This window comes from Hibiscus syriacus, unplaced genomic scaffold, assembly GCF_006381635.1.
Source record: "Hibiscus syriacus cultivar Baekdansim isolate YM2019G1 unplaced genomic scaffold, ASM638163v2 tig00111273_pilon, whole genome shotgun sequence".
Taxonomy (NCBI): Eukaryota; Viridiplantae; Streptophyta; class Magnoliopsida; order Malvales; family Malvaceae; genus Hibiscus; species Hibiscus syriacus.
In genome coordinates this window covers 2,574,193-2,591,900 of record NW_024063040.1, presented here as the reverse complement: position 1 = coordinate 2,591,900, position 17,708 = coordinate 2,574,193, and the positions used below count along the sequence as shown (strand labels likewise).

Here is a 17,708-nt window from a genome sequence, read left to right as displayed (position 1 = left end):
AGCTCTATATAATATTAGTAGATTTTATTTATAGTTAAAAGAATATGATAAAAATTTTGGTAAGCTTAACGAGCAATAAAGCAGGCATCGAGCTTAACGAGCACGAGTCGAGCAACAAATTTTTAACAAGCACGAGTCGAGCAAAATTTTAAGTCGAGCAACAAATTTTTTTAATGAGCACGAGTCAAGCACTACCCAACTCGTGATCGACTCACTCCATAAGCACCCCTATCCTAACCAAATACTCCAACGCAACGTTTGGTTGGATGAAATCCCTTGGAATTGGGGGGAATTTGGAATCCAATTCCACCACTTTCCCATGTTTAGTTCAAGTTTTCCAAGGGAATTAGAATCCCTCATGGCTTCAACTTTCCATCAAATGAGGGAAAGTGAATTCCATCCAAGAATGGATGGAATTCAATTCCCTTGTTGGAGGGAATTGAAATTTGATCATACTACCCTCATCAATCTTTTGGTAACTTATTCATATATTGAATAAAACTATTTTTTTATTATTTCGGGTCGGGTCGGGTTTCTAATTCATATATTCGGGTCGGGTCGGGTGAAACTTTATTTTGGCCGGGTCGGGTCGGGTTTTTTAAGTGTGATATTCGGGTCAGGTCGGTTCGGGTTTAGGGTGAAAAATACCTGACCCGAAAATATATATAATTTTACCTTATATATTTAGGAATAATTACAATAATACCCCTCTCTATATATATTTTTCAATTAAGTCAATGTTTTTATTGAATAAAAATATTTTTTTATTATTTCGGGTCGGGTCAGATTTCTAATTCATATATTCGGGTATGGTCGGGTGAAACTTTATTTTGTTCGGGTCTGGTCGGGTTTTTTAAGTGTGATATTTGGGTCGAGTCAGGTTTTTTAAGAGTGATATTCGGGTCGGGTTGGGTTTGGGTTTAGGGTGAAAAAAATCGGACCGACCCGAAAAAAAAATATAATTTTACCTTATATATTTAGGAATAATTACAATAATACCCCTCTATATATAATTTTTTTCAATTAAGTCAATGTTTTTATTGAATAAAAATAATTTTTTTATTATTTTGTGTCGTGTCGGGTTTCTAATTCATATATTGAATAAAAATAGTTTTTGGTAAATTAACATACTCCGATTGGAATATATCGAAATATTGTTCTATCTTTTGGTAACTTATTAACATATTTTGATTGTGATGATTTTAACTTATGATGTTTATTAGCATGAATTTTATAATTTATTGAAATGAATAATCAATCAATAGAATGAAAATTTAATATTTTTTAATTTTTTATAATATATTACTACATGTAAGTTGTAAAACAAACTAAACTAAAGCAAAAAAATAAGAAGGGCAATTATGTCATTTTACATTACTGAAATCAAATTCATCTAACATGTATGCAAACCAAACAGAATATGGAATTGGATTCCAATTCCATTTCCTGCCAACCAAACAGAATATGGAATTGGATTCCAATTCCTGACAGATTCCAAATCCTTCATAGATTTTTATTCTCTTATAAACATTCCAGCGAACTAAACGCCACCTAAGTTTGAAATTTGGTGGAAACCAATGCATGAGACTGTTGGTTTTAGGGTTAACGCTCGGTAAACAACCTTCAATAATGCTTCCATCTTCAGGGCAGTAAAAACCGGAGAAACTAATGGATATTTCCTGTGCATCCAATCATCAATGTCTTGTAAGAAATAAATGCTATTCTTATCAAATTTGTTGAAATTCACTGCTACTAAGCAACCCCCTTGCCCAAGAATAATGTTCGATAACCCAGATCGGTTAACTTTTATATCATCATCACTTGCTTAAATCTTGGAATGCAGCAGCTTGATAATAGATTAACATTAGATTTACGGGAGATTCAACCACTGAACTTTGCCCTCACATATGTCAAAGAAGCTCAGATAATGGTCATTTAGTTCGTAAGAGAGCATCAGCCATGGTAGCTGTGGGGTTTGCTTTGCAGTTCTCCATTGCATGCACACAAGGTTGAATCGGATCCAAACACTCAAAGACTAAAATCAATAGGTAAGGGGAAGTTGATCCCAAGGTGCATGAACTATCATTTTGCTTGTGAATGACTTTAGCCATGAGGTAGCCTTGGAGAATGAAGGGCAACCTCTCAATAGATTAAACCCTACAATTTCATTGGCATCGAACATATATTTGATTTGTTGGTTTTTTTGGCAAATTTTGAATCCCACGTTGGTTTTGTATAAGAAGGAGGGGAAATTCTTTTGTTATAAATAGAGTCCTCCTCATCCTTAGTTTAGCATCCCACAAATATAAGCATTCTTCTATATTAAAGGCTATTTGTACTATTTCTCTCTCTTTGTAATATTTCCTCTATTAGTGAAATATTATTTTAGTAGTGTTCGAGGACTTAGACATAATTTTGGCCTAACCTCGTTAAATTTTGGTGTTATCTTTTATGTCTATTTAATAGTTATTGTGGGTTATAGTTGTTAATTATTGTCCTATTAAAATTACTTGTCTTGGTAGTTCTATCTAAGGAGAATGGGTTTTAACAAGGACCATTGTGACCCCTCCACTCTTTCTTGGGAATCTACCTTGGGGTGATTTTTAATACAATAGTTTTCACACTAGTCACCTAGATAATAGTTTTCAAGGTGAATTTGTTATTATTGGTGGAAATTAACCCGAATTCCACAACAATTGGCATCAGAGCTCTTGGTTTATTTTAGTATGCTCTGTGGTTGTGGCTTAGGCTGATCTCTTGGGAATCTACCTTGGGGTGATTTTTAATACAATAGTTTTCACACTAGTCACCTAGATAATAGTTTTCAAGGTGAATTTGTTATTATTGGTGGAAATTAACCCGAATTCCACAACAATTGGCATCAGAGCTCTTGGTTTATTTTAGTATGCTCTGTGGTTGTGGCTTAGGCTGATCTTTAACATCAGAAAAAATTTTCCTTGGGCTAATTGACATTCCACATTGACAACTATTAAATAGAATTTGTAGTAGAAATGACAGACGACACAAAAACATCCACATCATCGTCAATAGCTTCTTCATCTTCAATTTTAGCAAGAAATGTTGTGACAAATGTTAGATTTGCAGTGGAGATTTTTTATGGCACCGGTTATTTCGACATGTGGCAAAATGAGGTTCTAGATTCCCTATTTCAACAGGGTCTAGACATTGCTATTGAAGGGGAGAAACCAGATGATGTCGAGGAGAAAGAATGGAAGAGGATCAATAGATTGACATATGGTACTATTCGATCGTGTCTTTCTAGAGAGCAGAAGTTTGCATTTTCTAAGGAAACTTCTGTAAGTAAATTGTACTGGAGGAGAAATTTTTAAAGAAAAGCAGCCAGAACAAGCTCTACATGAAAAAGAGATTGTTTCGCTTCAACTATGTACCAGGTACCACTATGAATTATCGCATTACTAGCTTCAATCAGCTGGTGACTGATCTGATGAATATGAACGTGACTTTTGAAGACGAAGATCTAGCTCTGATGTTGATGGGAACATTTCCTGATGAGTTTGAGTATCTTGAAACTATTGTACTTCATGGGAAGGTTGATGTGTCTCTTAGTGAAGTAACTGCTGCCTTGTATAGTTATGAATTCAGAAAGAAAGACAAACAAAAAAATACAAGTGTCGAAGCAGAAGCTCTTGTTGTTAGAGGCCGTTCGAAGAGTCAGAATAAAGGAATGAGAGGGAGATCGAAGTCAAAGTCCAGATTAAGCAAAGATGAATGTGCCTTTTGTCGAGAAAAAGGGCACTGGAAGAAAGAATGTCTCATGCTAAAGAATAAAGGCAAACCTGAAAGGGGAAAGACTGTCTCAGAATCAAATGTGGTCGAGTATGATGATGCAGATTCAGATTTCACATTCGCTGCTACGCCATCAACCAGCTGTTCCAGTTCATGGCTGTTAGATTCAGCTTGGAGCCACCATATGACCCCCAATAGAGAATGGTTCTTTGATTTTAAAGAACTAAAAGGTGGAATTGTCTACACAACAAATAATTCCCCTCTTGACACACTTGGGATTGGTTCAATTCGCTTAAGGAATCAGGATAGATCAATAAGAACCTTAACAGGTGTCCATTATGTACCAGATTTAATGAGAAATCTTATCTCTATTGGAACATTTGAGTCAAAAGGTTTAGAAGTGAGAGTAAAAGATGGGATTATGAGGATTATCTCTGGTGCACTAGTGATAATGAAGCGAATCCGAAAAAGAAACAATGTGTATTACTTTCTGGGTAGTACAATTGTTGGGACAATAGCAGTGGCAGCTTCTACTGATAAACAAGACTCAGAAGCAACCAGGTTATGGCATATGCGCTTGGGCATGTTGGTGAAAAATCCTTGAAATTGTTGATAGATCAAGGATTATTGAAGGGTGCTCGAGCTTGCAAAATAGTTTTTTGTGAGCATTGCATCAAAGGGAAGAAGACGAGGGTGGAATTTGGAACAATAATCCATGATACTAAAAGTATTTTGGATTATGTTCATCAGATGTATGGGGGCCTTCCAAGACAACTTCATTGGGAGGAACACACTATTATGTCACCTTTGTTGATGATTTTTCCCGGAGAGTTTGGGTGTATACAATGAAGACAAAGGATGAAGTGCTAGGTTTTTTCTTTAAATGGAAAAAGATGGTGGAGACTCAAACAGGCAGAAAAATCAAACGTCTCCGTACAGACAATGGTGTAGAGTACAAAAATGATCCATTTCTGAAAGTCTGTGAAGAAGAATGTATTGTCAGACACTTCACTGTCAGATATACACCACAACATAATGGGGTGGCAGAGCGTATGAACCGGACATTAGTGGAGAAGGTTCGGTGTATGTTATCTAATGTTGGGTTAGGCAAAGAATTTTGGGTTGAGGCTTTGGTCTATGCTTGTCACCTTGTTAACTGCTTACTATCAACTGCTATTGGTGGTAAAACACCATTAGAGAAATGGTTTGGAGAACCTGATACAGATTATGATTCCTTACATGTGTTTGGTTCCACTGCATACTACCATGTTAAGGAGTCAAAGCTGGATCTAAGAGCAAAGAAGGCGATATTTATAGGAATCACCTCTTGTGTGAAAGGCTATCGTCTTTGGTGTCTAGAAAAAAAATAATCTTTAGCAGGGATGTTACCTTTGATGAATCTACCATGTTGAGAATGGTGACTTCAGAAAAATTGGAGCAGACAGATGGAACTCCCAAATAGGTGGAGTTTGAAGGAAGTAGAATTGTCCCAGCCAGTAAAGAAATTGATGTTGACTCTCCTATGGTAGAAGAAGAGTCAGATGAAGAAGAAGTTCAGACCCAAGAACCTACACAGCAACATGAATCAATTGTACTTAGAAAGGGAAAGAGGATCATTAGACAACCTGCTCGTTATGCTGATATGGTCACTTTTGCATCACCATTTGCAATTGATGACGTTCCTACCACTTTTAATGAAACAGTCCAAAGTTCAGAACATAAAAAGTGGAGGATCGCCATGAATGAAGAAATACAATCCCTTCAAAAGAATCAGACGTGGAAACTAGCTAGTCTTCCGAAGGGAAAGAAGGCAATTGGGTGCAAGTGGGTATATGCAAAGAAAGATGGATTTCTTGACATGAATAACATCCGCTACAAAGAAAGATTGGTAGCTAAAGGCTACGCTCAAACGGAGGGAGTTGATTATAATGAAGTATTTTCTACAGTTGTAAAACATTCCTCCATCAGAATTTTGTTGGCTTTGGTAGCATAGTAGAATTTGGAACTAGTTCAGATGGATGTAAAAACTGTATTTTTACATGGAGACTTGGATGAAGAAATCTACATGACTCAGCCAGATGGATTCAAAGTTGCTGAAAAAGAAGAGATGGTGTGCAAATTACAAAAATCGTTGTACGGATTAAAGCATTCTCTAAAGCAGCGATACAAGCGATTTGACAAGTTTATGATAGGGTAGAAGTACACAAGAAGCAAATATGATCATTGTGTGTATTTACGTAAGCTACAAGATGGATCCTATATATATCTTCTTCTTTATGTTGATAATATGCTGATAGCTTCCAGGAGTTAGACAGAAATTATGAAACTAAAGACTCAATTGAACAGGGAGTTTGAGATGAAGGATCTTGGTGAAGCGAAGAAGATTCTAGGCATGGAGATGTCAATGGATAAGAAATTGGGGAGGCTTTGTTTGTCTCAGAAAGAATATCTGATGAAGGTACTAAAACGTTTTTGCATGAATGAGAAGTCAAAACAAGTTAGTACACCTCTTGCTCCTCATTTCAAGCTCAATGCATCCATGTCACCTAAGGATGATGCAGAACGATAATACATGTCAAAGGTTCCGTATGCAAGTGTTGTTGGTAGCTTGATGTATGCAATGGTGTGTACGAGACCTGATATTTCACAGGCAGTTGGGGTTGTGAGCAGGTATATGCATGATCCTAGAAATGAGCATTGGCAAGATGTGAAATAGATTCTACGGTATATTCTGAACACCGTATATGTTGGTTTGTTCTTTCAGCATGACAAACAAGATGATCAGTGTGTAGTTGGGTATTGTGATTCAGACTATGCAGGTGATTTGGACAAGCGTCGATCAACTACTGGTTTTGTGTTTATATTTTCAAAAGCACCAGTCAGTTGGAAGTCCACCTTACAGTCAATAGTGGCTTTTTCTACTACAGAGATAGAGTATATGGCAGTTACAGAGGCTGTGAAGGAGGCAATTTGGCTTCAAAGGTTGCTTGGTGAATTGGGAATGGAACAGAAGCACATCAAAGTGCACTGTGACAGTCGGAGTACTATTCATTTAGCAAAGAACCAGGTTTACCATGCAAGGACGAAGCACATCGATGTTCGATATCACTTTGTACGAGAGAATCTAGAAGAAGGTGGAGTCATAATCCAGAAGATTCAGACCACTGAGAATCCTGCTGATATGTTGACAAACGTGGTAACTATGGTCAAGTTTAAACATTGTTTAGACTTGGTCAATATTGTTACAAATTGAAAGGTGAATTTGCAGACACTACTGAAGATTGGATTTTTGAGAGATGTGTGTGGAATTTGCCAAGGTAAAGATTTTTTGGTTTTTTGGCAAATTTTGAAACCCACATTGGTTTTGTATAAGGAGGAGGGGAAATTCTTTTGTTATAAATAGAGCCCTCATCCTCCTTAGTTTAGCATCCTACAAATATAAGCCTTCTTCTATATTAAAGGCTATTTGTACTCTTTCTCTCTCTTTGTAATATTTCCTCTATTAGTGAAATATTATTTTAGTAGTGTTCGAGGACTTAGGCATAATTTTGGCCTAACCTCGTTAAATTTTGGTGTTCTCTTTTATGTCTATTTAATAGCTATTGTCGGGCATAGTTGTTGTTAATTATTATCGGGTATAGTTGTTGTTAATTATTGTCCTATTAAAATTACTTGTCTTGGTAGTTCTGTCTAAGGAGAGTGGGTTTTAAGAGGGACCATTGTGACCCCTCAACTCTTTCCTGGGAATCTACCTTGGGGTGATTTTTAGTACAATTGTTTTCACACTAGTCACCTAGATAATAGTTTTCAAGGTGAATTTGTTATTATTGGTGGAAATTAACCTGAATTCCACAACATGATTATCCTCATCGAGTTATATATTGATTAAACACTTCAACACGAAATAAAACCATTGATGAAACAAAAATTTATATTTGATAAAATAATATACATTGATCTCTCTTTATTTTTATATCCTTACTTTAGTTTTTCTCTTGCTTTGTTCTTCTCCATTACGCAATAAGTTATCAACACGATCTCATTCGGTTATCATCATTCTTAAAGGTGATTCTCGAGAAGGATTTGAATTTGGTATTGATGATTGGATTAGTTGTATATTCAACTTAGCTCGAAAAGTTCGAATGTTTTATTTATTTATATATATCAATGGCTAAATTAGAGAAAACATGGTTGTGGAGATGCAGGCAAAATATTTAGGAGTCTAGCGATGTTTGAATAGTGTACGTGCATGGAAGAAGTCAGCAGCTGAAACAACTTTGACAGCTTTGTCTACAGTATGCGACGACTTTATAATTAAAAGAAAATTAAAATAATGATACTAAAATGTTCCGTTATAAAAATAATATAATATAATAAAATAAATAAATAATATGGTGTATTTAATAAAGGCACCCATAATTCTATTAATGTTGTGTTATAAAAAAATATTTTAGTCCTCCACTTTTATTTCTTTACAGTTTGGTCTTAAAAATGAAATAAAAATTGAAACAAAGTTATCGGCGGCTGAAACAAACTTTGGAAAAGTTATCGGCAACAGTCAGCGACTTTGCTTCATTTTCTTTTTTTGCATTGTTAGGATTAAATTGAAAAGAATTAAATTACAAATACTAAAATGAAAATTATAAAAAGTAATTATAGTAAAATAGGGTTAACTACACAGATGATCACTTATGTTTGTGTTTTATCCACTTTTGGTCACTAATTTAAAAAATATATAAGATATGGTCACTTTTGTTTTTTTTTTGAAAGAGGGTACTTTGTATTATGAAGGATTACGAAGTATACCACCTCAAGGACCTTATTAAAAAACCTCCCTAATCCTAAATGGAGGAAAAAGAGTGCACCTTGAGGTGGTAGGGAACTAATACACAAGAATTCTTACAACATACATTCCATACTCTAGCCCAACAATAATCCCCAAACCAATTCATAAGTAAGCCTACACAGACGATCGAATAAAATGAATTTATAGCTAAACAGGGACCAAACCCAGACAACATAAACAATGGAATGAACCAACACATCTAACAAAACATCAACAGCAGCCAGAACATGAACAATGACAAGTACTGTGCCATGGAGAAACTGATTTGCTAAAACTAACCCAATGAATTAAGGAATTTCCACAAAGATAAGCGTTGGCAACCACCAGAGCTACTGGAAAACAGATTCCATACATAAAAACAGAAGCTTCAAGCTAGACCAGCCGCAATAAAAAGAAGAAATAGCAGACAAAATCTAAGGAGTAAACAACAAAGATATAAACGGTTAGATCAAAACCCTTTCAGCACCAACCAATTAGTAAAAAATTTGGAGCTATGAACAAAAACTTGAAACACTCGGATACATCGAGGGCCACAGCGAAAGCCCAAACACCTATCAAAACCATTGCTGAATCGAAAATCTGATCAGCCGAGTTCAAGCTCCGTCCGATGAGCAGAGATCTCCCTCGCAGAGATACCTCGATCAGCTCAACTCTTCTGACAACTTGAATCAACTTTCGTCTCCTCATATTCTTCATCTTTCTTTTCAAAACGATGCTAGTGCATACACTTCTATTTACATTCACGATCGACCCTTTGACAACTTTTGATAAAAAAATATTATCTAGTGTATAGGGAATAACCTTGTTAGGCTTCTGGGATTGAGCCATTTCCATGTCTCTATTTAGTGCCATAAGCCCACCACTTTTATTGATCTTTGGTCCAACAGAATCAAAAATAGGAATATCGTGCATAATCTCTTCGACAACAACCATTCTTTCCACCTCACATTCTACTAGCCCCATACTTGTTGCCTCTCTTACATTGACATTAACGCTCTTGTGGCAGAGCGAAGCATGCGAAGCTGCCATATTAAAATCTGCCTCGAGACCTATACCAACAACATGCTCTTCTTCAATCGATGGAACTTCAGTTGCTTCCACAACGTCTGCACACCACGCTCCGCCCCCTGCCAGTGAACTATCAATGAACATTCGAGACTCTTCCATCACGAGAGACTTAACTGGAGAGACACCAACTAGCTCCTTCACCGTGGATAACGGGAAGGCAACTGCCTTTTCCATCATAGACAAATCTTCCCATACAGATTCTGGGCTGAAACAAGGTTCAAACTCAGAAATAGAAACTGTAAAAATCCATTCCCCGACTTTCAAAACAAAGGTTTCTTCCACTCGAGCTTGGTAGTTTGTAATAATCTGAATCAAAGCCCTATCAAACGAGCCGGGATTTAAAGTCCCTTCCTCAATGGAGATAAGTTCTCCCCATTTTTCTGCAATATTTCTGAAGGTGGAATGACTCCACACAAACGGTGGGATCCCTTTGCACGAAAGCCATGCCCGATGGCTACTGCACTGAAAATTTTCTGACCACACTTCCACTTTGTCAAAGCAGTTTTTCAACCCCCTACTCTCTTCATCTTCAAATATGATTAAAATTGCTAACCCGCTTAACCTCATAATTTTCAGACCAAATATGCCTTCCTTGTGCATAATAGTAGCTAACTCTTTCATTTTTATAAATTTTCTACACCAACCAACCAAGCTATCTCTAAGAGTTAAGAGCTTATCCTCGTCAACAAAACCGACAATGAGAGTCTCTGAATGACTATCATCCTCCACTCTACTCTTGGCCTCGGCTGATTCTGGACTAGAATACTTCTTTCTCCAGAAAGCTTCACGAGGTTGAAATCTCGCCATGAAAACTCTAACTTTATTATCTTGAATCCTAGATCTATCAGCACAGTTGATAGCCTTCTTCGCGTCCTCCAATATGGTGAAGCGAACAAAGCCAAACCTACTTCCTCCCTTACTTCTTTTGTTAGGGATGATAGAATCAACCACCTCACCATATTTATCAAATATTAGCCAAAGACCTTGATGATGAAGAAACTCTGGAATATTGAAGATGATCACCGTAACGTAATTTTTCCCAACAGAACTTTTCACCTTACTCGTCATTGTACATGCACCGAGTTGCACGATCCTAACCAACCAAAACTGCTAGAAAATAGAAAATTGGTTGATCACTTTCGTTTTTATTTAATTAAGATGTGATCATCACGGTTTAACTATTGTTAACAATTAACAAAATATGTGACGTGATAGTTAGTATAATCACACATTTGATTTATGTTATTTACATATTTTCTCAACTTACTCATTCTTTAAATAAATTTTAACATAAAATATATATTTCTAAATGAAAATAAAAATAAAATATTTGTAAATTAAGTTAATAATAAAATATATTTAATAAGTTAATATAAAAAAATATTTATCAAGTTAATGTATATATAATATTATGAATTTAAGTATTTATACACTAAGATAAAAAATATATATACAATGTTGTCTACTTTAGATCAAACAATGATCATGGCTTAATTGTTGGATGCATGTTTAGTTTCCTAAGTGACCAATGTTTGAATCTTTTTTGCCCCAATTTGTTTTCCTTTGTTTTCTTTCAATTAGAGTGCGACACTTGTCACTTTTTTATTGGTGAAAATAAATATATTAAATTAAAATAAAGTTAGTCATCTAACCGAATGGTAACACGTGGCATCATTCGATTAGATGATTAAATTTATTTTAATTTATTAAAAGTATGACTAAATTTAGAGAATATATAAATAACATAGGCAAATATGTGATTATATCAAATTATTTAACTATTGTTAACGACAGTTAACTTGCGGTGACCACATCTTATTAAATAAAAATGAAAGTGATCATATCTTATGTTTTTTGAAATCAATAATCAAAAGTGAAAAAAACACAATCATAAGCGGTCATCCGTGAAATCAATGACAAATTTGAAGAAGACTCCCGATCTCTCTTAATACTGATTTATAAAACATTTTTATTTCAGTCATTCATTTTGACTTTTTTTACATTTTGATCCTAAAAGTGCAAAAAAGAAAAAACTAATAATAATAAATTTAAGATCAAGATCAGTGCATTCTAGAATTTTAATTTTCTTCATTTTTAAAATATTAATTGATTGTTAATTTGATTTTAAAGAAAATATCAAGAAGATGATTATTAAAATTTAAGGGACTATAGAGAAGAAGTATATAAAATAAAATAATAAATTAAAAAAAATAAGTAATTTATTATTCATAAAAAAAAGAATAATCTATCGATTATTCGATTTGCCTTTCTATGATCTATCTTATTCTTATTATTTCCGTGGACCGAGCAAAGGTTCACAACCGTGATAGTCACGTGATATTCAGGGGAACCTTACACGTGCATTTCAACTGAAATAATTAAATAAAGAAAAAGACAAAAATAAAGCTTTATTAGTTGCACTTCAGTTTCTTCCTCTCTTTGTGTAGCCTAAAAAAATGGATACGAATTTGAGAAACTCTTCTTTTGTACTGCAACAGAGATCTTTTTGTTTATATCATTCGCTCTCTCCTTCAAAGCTGATATCATTGGTTTGTTTTCCTTCCCCTTTTGTCCCTTTCAAGTGGTTTATTGAATTGTTAATGTTGATTGCTTTGTTTTTGCGAATTTTCTCATGGAAAGAAGGTAGCTTTGTCATGAATATCTGGGTTTGCGACACATTTGTTGTTTGTTTAACTCGTTGTGAAATAAAATAGTTTTCGCTAAATGCTATGAGTTTAGAGAGAGGAGTTTTGGGGATAGTACGGTATTTTTTATGCGTTGATATAGTTTGATGATTTTCTTCATTTTTTATGCCCTTTATAGGCGATTGAGCTGAGTATGGCGAAGGTTTTGAGACTTTCAGGCTGGACGGGCCTTTAAAGGTTGATGTGGTAAGGATTTTAAGTGAGTCTTGTGATTCACTGGATTGGTTTATCAGGTTCTTGATAAGTTTGACATTTTATTGTCTTATGGATTTCTTTTGGTTCGAATAGGATTACTTGAATGATAGATTACAAGAAGGTTTTCTAAAGCGTATTCGCTATGCCATGAAACCACATGAAGCATATTGTCTCATTTTCTCTTGGGATAATGTGGTGGTAAGTCTTTAACGTTTTAATATACAACTAAGAGTCACGTTATGATAGATTTATGTTTTATGCAAATTACACACCTATCGATGTGAAAATAAAATAAAATAAATAAAGCATGTTATATAGCATCAAATATATTTTTAGCTTTATTTTTTTCCCAATATGCATGGCTTCCTTGTGGTCCCAGGTTTCTTGTTTAACTACTTGAATATTTAAGAAATAGAGGACCTGATACTTTCTTCTGTTTTCTATCAATCAACTTGTCTTTATGCTCGAAACCTCTTCTTAGCCATGTGATGTTAAATGGGATACCTTCAAAAGTTAAATCGAATGTTAACAGGCATAGTTTGCTTTCTACTGATTTCATTTTTGGCATGCAGGCAAATACTCGAGCACTCAAGTTAAATGCTTGGAAACAACTTGCCTCGGAAGAGGGTATGCATATGTGCTTATGAGGCTTCAGAATCAATTCTAGAAATAGAGGATTGTTGGATAGGTTGTGTGTTTTATCATGCATTCTTTTTCTTCATAACCTTATGCATTCTTTTTCTTCATAACCTTATGCAGATGATGGGAGAATCTTTATTAGCTGAATATTTGTTAAATAAATCGGATTCGAAATATGTTAAATGCCTTTATAATAGTTAAAGCGTGTTTTAGATTTATCAACACTGGAATCAACTGTAAGCTGGAAGGAGCTTGAATTTTCCTTTCATGTATTGGGTGGAGGAATATCTTATCGAGTTTGAAACCCTAGCTTGAAATGGATTTAGATTCCTTTTGATAATTAAGCTTGAAACCAACTATTGATATAGAAACATTGCTGCCATATAAATCCCAATTTTTCTTTGTTGTTTTTGTGCAGGAAAGGAGATTCCTCCAGAGGCTAATGCCCAAAAGTTGATGCTTCATGCAAGTGCTGACCATGTATTGCACGAGGTTCGAGCGTTTTTGGTGTTTGAATCATTTTAATTTTTTCTGATGTGTTGCTATTTAAGCAATGATTTAGTGTGTGATGTTCTTTAAATATTTGGAATGACTTGAGTTTGGATGAAGAAAAAGAGAAAGGGGGGGGGGGGGGCTGAGCTCCAGGACCATAGGAGCGACCCTGTACTACCTTGTTGCTGCTTATGTTTCGTGAAAAGCCAGAAAGTTGCAATAATTACTGTCATCATTTTATTGGTTCTTAATAACTGTCATCATCAGATAGTATATCTTTCCTTTCTTTTTTTCCTTTTGTAAAATTAAATCTCAGTTTTAACAAATAAATGAAAATAAAGAAATGTGTATTAGATGAGGTTATCTTGAGTCCCCCTAAAGTTCAGCTTTCTTTATTAATCTCTCATGTATTCATTTGTTCTTTTCATGTCAATCTGAGATTATGCTATTTATTTTGTTTTTTTCTCTTATGAGTTTCCCAAATTTTTTAGATTTTGTGGTGGGAAACTGTAGAAAGTGAAGTGTATAGATTGAAATCAAGGCTCTCACAGATTTATTACGATAATCTTCCAAAGGTGAGTGCTTGTTCCGTTGGATTCGTGGGTTTTAAGTTTATCTTTCAAGTTTATGAACAATATTTCTGATTTCATAATCAATCAGCTAAGAAAACCAGTGGAAGGTCTCGAAGAATGGCTTGATGCTGTATCTACCGCCGGTATCCCTTGTGCTGTGGTTTCGAGTCTTGACTGAAGGAACATGGTTGATGTTTTAGAACGAATTTGCCTCAAGAAGTATTTCCAGGTTCACTATCTTTCTAAAAATTTATGTATCTTCTGTATGGCTGCAACCAATATTGTTGCGGTTTTATTTTTCCTTCTGAAGCCCTGTGAATGTGCTGTTTAATATGTCATTATGAACTTGACAGGTGGATAATGTCCATGAAACTTTATTTGTCAAATCAAACTTCACTCTCTAGTCTTTGCTATCTAGAGACGCCGACTTTTTACTTTTCATGATGAAAATCGTTTGTAATCTTTCCTCTGTAGTGTTCAATATGAACGATCTACTCTTTTTCGTTACATTCTTTGATATGGTCTCAGGAGCCGTGACCATTTAATCACAAAATAGTCAGTGCAAATAAGGTTTCAAACTGATAAAATTTCTTTAATTGTTCACAGGCAATAATTTCTGAGGAAGATGGAATGGAGTCTATATCTCATAGATTTCTGTCGGCAGCTATGAAGGTATGTTCCATTTAAGATCCAGCCTCAATGTATCTCAGCTATCATAATTGTATTGTTTTTCCTCTTATTATCCATATGGTTTGGGATCTACTTTTGGATTTATTTATTTTGGGTGAAATTTCTTTTATTTCTTGAGATGTTCATTCGTATATTTGATGATTTTCATTGTTCTCAAATTTCTTTAAGTAATAAAGAGAATATTATTGTCGTATGAGTATGTGGAGGAGTGGCCTTCATTCTTTACTATGTTAACCTTCAAGCCAATTTATGGCAGCTGAGTGTCATGTCTGCTCTCTTGAACAATACCAGCAACCACTGACATGGCTGAGAGCTCTTAATGAAGCTCAAGCTTGGGATTATTTCTGATTATAGGCTTGAATGCTTTCCAATAAGTCGACCAAATTTAAGCATTTGCTTTCTTCTAGTCCTGCTCATATAGCAGAAATGCTATATTCTTTGTAACGGTGACAATTGCACTAGTAAAAAAACGAGGGAAATGAGAACTATAGATGCCAATTTGGTTAAGATAATTTCCTTAGCTTCTATGTTAATTCTCCTATAAAAAATATACGAAGTTTCTGCACTTGAATGCATTTAGTATCCTTTTAATCATATTGAAAATGGTGGTCGAGTTGTTAACTTGTAAATCTAAAAATCTTTGGCCATAATAGATGGTTATAGAGAAAGAAAAAAAAGCTACTGAAGTCTATCATAGAAGCTTCGTTTCTATGGTAATTTGTTCTCCCATTTTTTATATATTTCTACTAATGCTTTGCAGCAGGATCGGAAACCATCGAAGTATGTAGTATTCGAGGATGATCCTCGCGGCATTACTGCAGCTCATAACTGTACTATGATGGCTGTGGCATTGATTGGCTCTCACCCTGCGTATGTGTTTCATTCAACTTAGAAAAATGTTATCATTCGTACTTGGACACTTTAATTGCAACATTTGAAAGAAACCTACGTTTATGAAATGTGATTAGTGCACCCAGCTCCCCTGTAATAAGAAGTTATATGATATACCTATTCTGCCATAGTTGCATATAGGAAGTGAAAAAAACAAGGATGTAATCCTTGGTATATAACACTTAGTCCGGGTTTATGCACTTTTAAGAGTGGTTTTGAAATCAATATATAGAATAGAAACTATTCATGCATATAAAAAACATATGAAAGTTACATGTTTAAAAGAGAAAAAAGAAGCATTTAACAATATCTTGATTATGTTCTTACTTCTATACATTGCTAGAAATGGAATTACATTATCAAAGAAGCCATTTGGGTTTGTACTCTTCTTGTCCTTTTACTAGAGATGTTGCACGCTATGCCGCTCTGGTTTTTCATTTTTCTGGAAGTATGGGGATTTAAACTTCAAATACAGGAGAAAAGTTAGAAATAATAGAACATACCCAAGTTGGACACTTAGCTGTTTTCAATACTCACACTCACACATGTGCCCAAGTGCATAGGTCATGTGTGCTGTCATGTTTCATGTCAAAACCTTCTCAGGCAGAAGATATTAGTCAAGCAACAATTAAGGCCTTGCTAATTGTCATAAGCAAACTGTTGCATGACCAATTTTAGGCATTTTATTGATTTGTTATGCTTTGTGTTTGAGCCATCATCAGATATGAAGAAACGAGTTATCTCACAATTGTGCACTTCCTAATCTTTGTTTTCTGTTTTGGTTGGAACCCTACAAAGTATGCATTCAGAAATTGACTAACATGAAAAATGAACATGCAGGTATGAGCTGGTGCAGGCTGATCTTGCAGTCGGTAGCTTTAATGAGCTTTCGGTGATTAATCTTTGAAGATTATTTGCTAATAAGGGTTCTACTTTCATGGACCGGCAAAAGCAGATCATAGAGAAAACTCCTCCGAGAAGGAAGCTTACAGTTGATACCATCTGATTCATTTTCTTCTTACTCGCATTCCAAATTTGTCCCTGTAATTAAGTGTCCGTGCAGTTAGGAGAGTTGTACCATCTATGTTACTCAACTCTCTACACTCTAGTATATCATGTTGGACACATACACGTATACGAGATTTTGAGTTCGAGTAACATAGGTCTGCATTTTATTTTAAATTTTGCTAATGTTAAGAAATTTTCCCATTTTATGCAGCATTCATCTGATTGAACCGCGGGTTCAGTTATTGCAACTTCACAATAAATAATTTTGAAAGCATACAGATCAGCGGACATTGGATGAGGGTGGTCATTGTAATTTTGTACAGGATCAGTGAAAATGGTAACCCTTTTTCCCTGATTACTAGTACTTGTATGGTTCTAAAATTTGTAGTTTGCAGTACTTTTAGCTCAAGTTATATCTGTTTTCTGTTCTCAAGCTTTAATATAGAAATTACAGGCATGGTCAAACAGAGAATTAAGAAATGAACAAGGGAAAAGAAAGAAGTAGCATATAGGATGTATTGTCCTAAAAGAAACGATACTAGCTGACTTTGTAAACAAGACAACTCGAATCCTGTTAAAGTGCCAAATCTGAGCCGGGTTAAGAAATTTGATCTCACCTTTCTAAAAAGACCTCTCACTTCAGAACACAAAGGTACGAATGCCTCGTATGGAATTCTTAAACCGAGACAAATTCTCTCATTGCTTCGTAACTCAAACCAGTAACAGAAGCACAAGCTCATAGACATCGAAGTTCTTTCGACTTAAAACCGTACTCTGCAACTGCAAATGGAATGAAACAGCACATTCTCTACTTAGTTTCCATGACTATACATT

At 35.0% G+C, this 17,708-nt stretch overlaps 1 pseudogene; it reads left to right on the top strand.

Annotated features, from left to right (window-relative positions):
• The first annotated feature begins 12,138 nt into the window (after window positions 1-12,138).
• On the top strand, window positions 12,139-17,014 carry LOC120157653 (annotated as a pseudogene).
• Window positions 17,015-17,708: the final 694 nt, after the last annotated feature.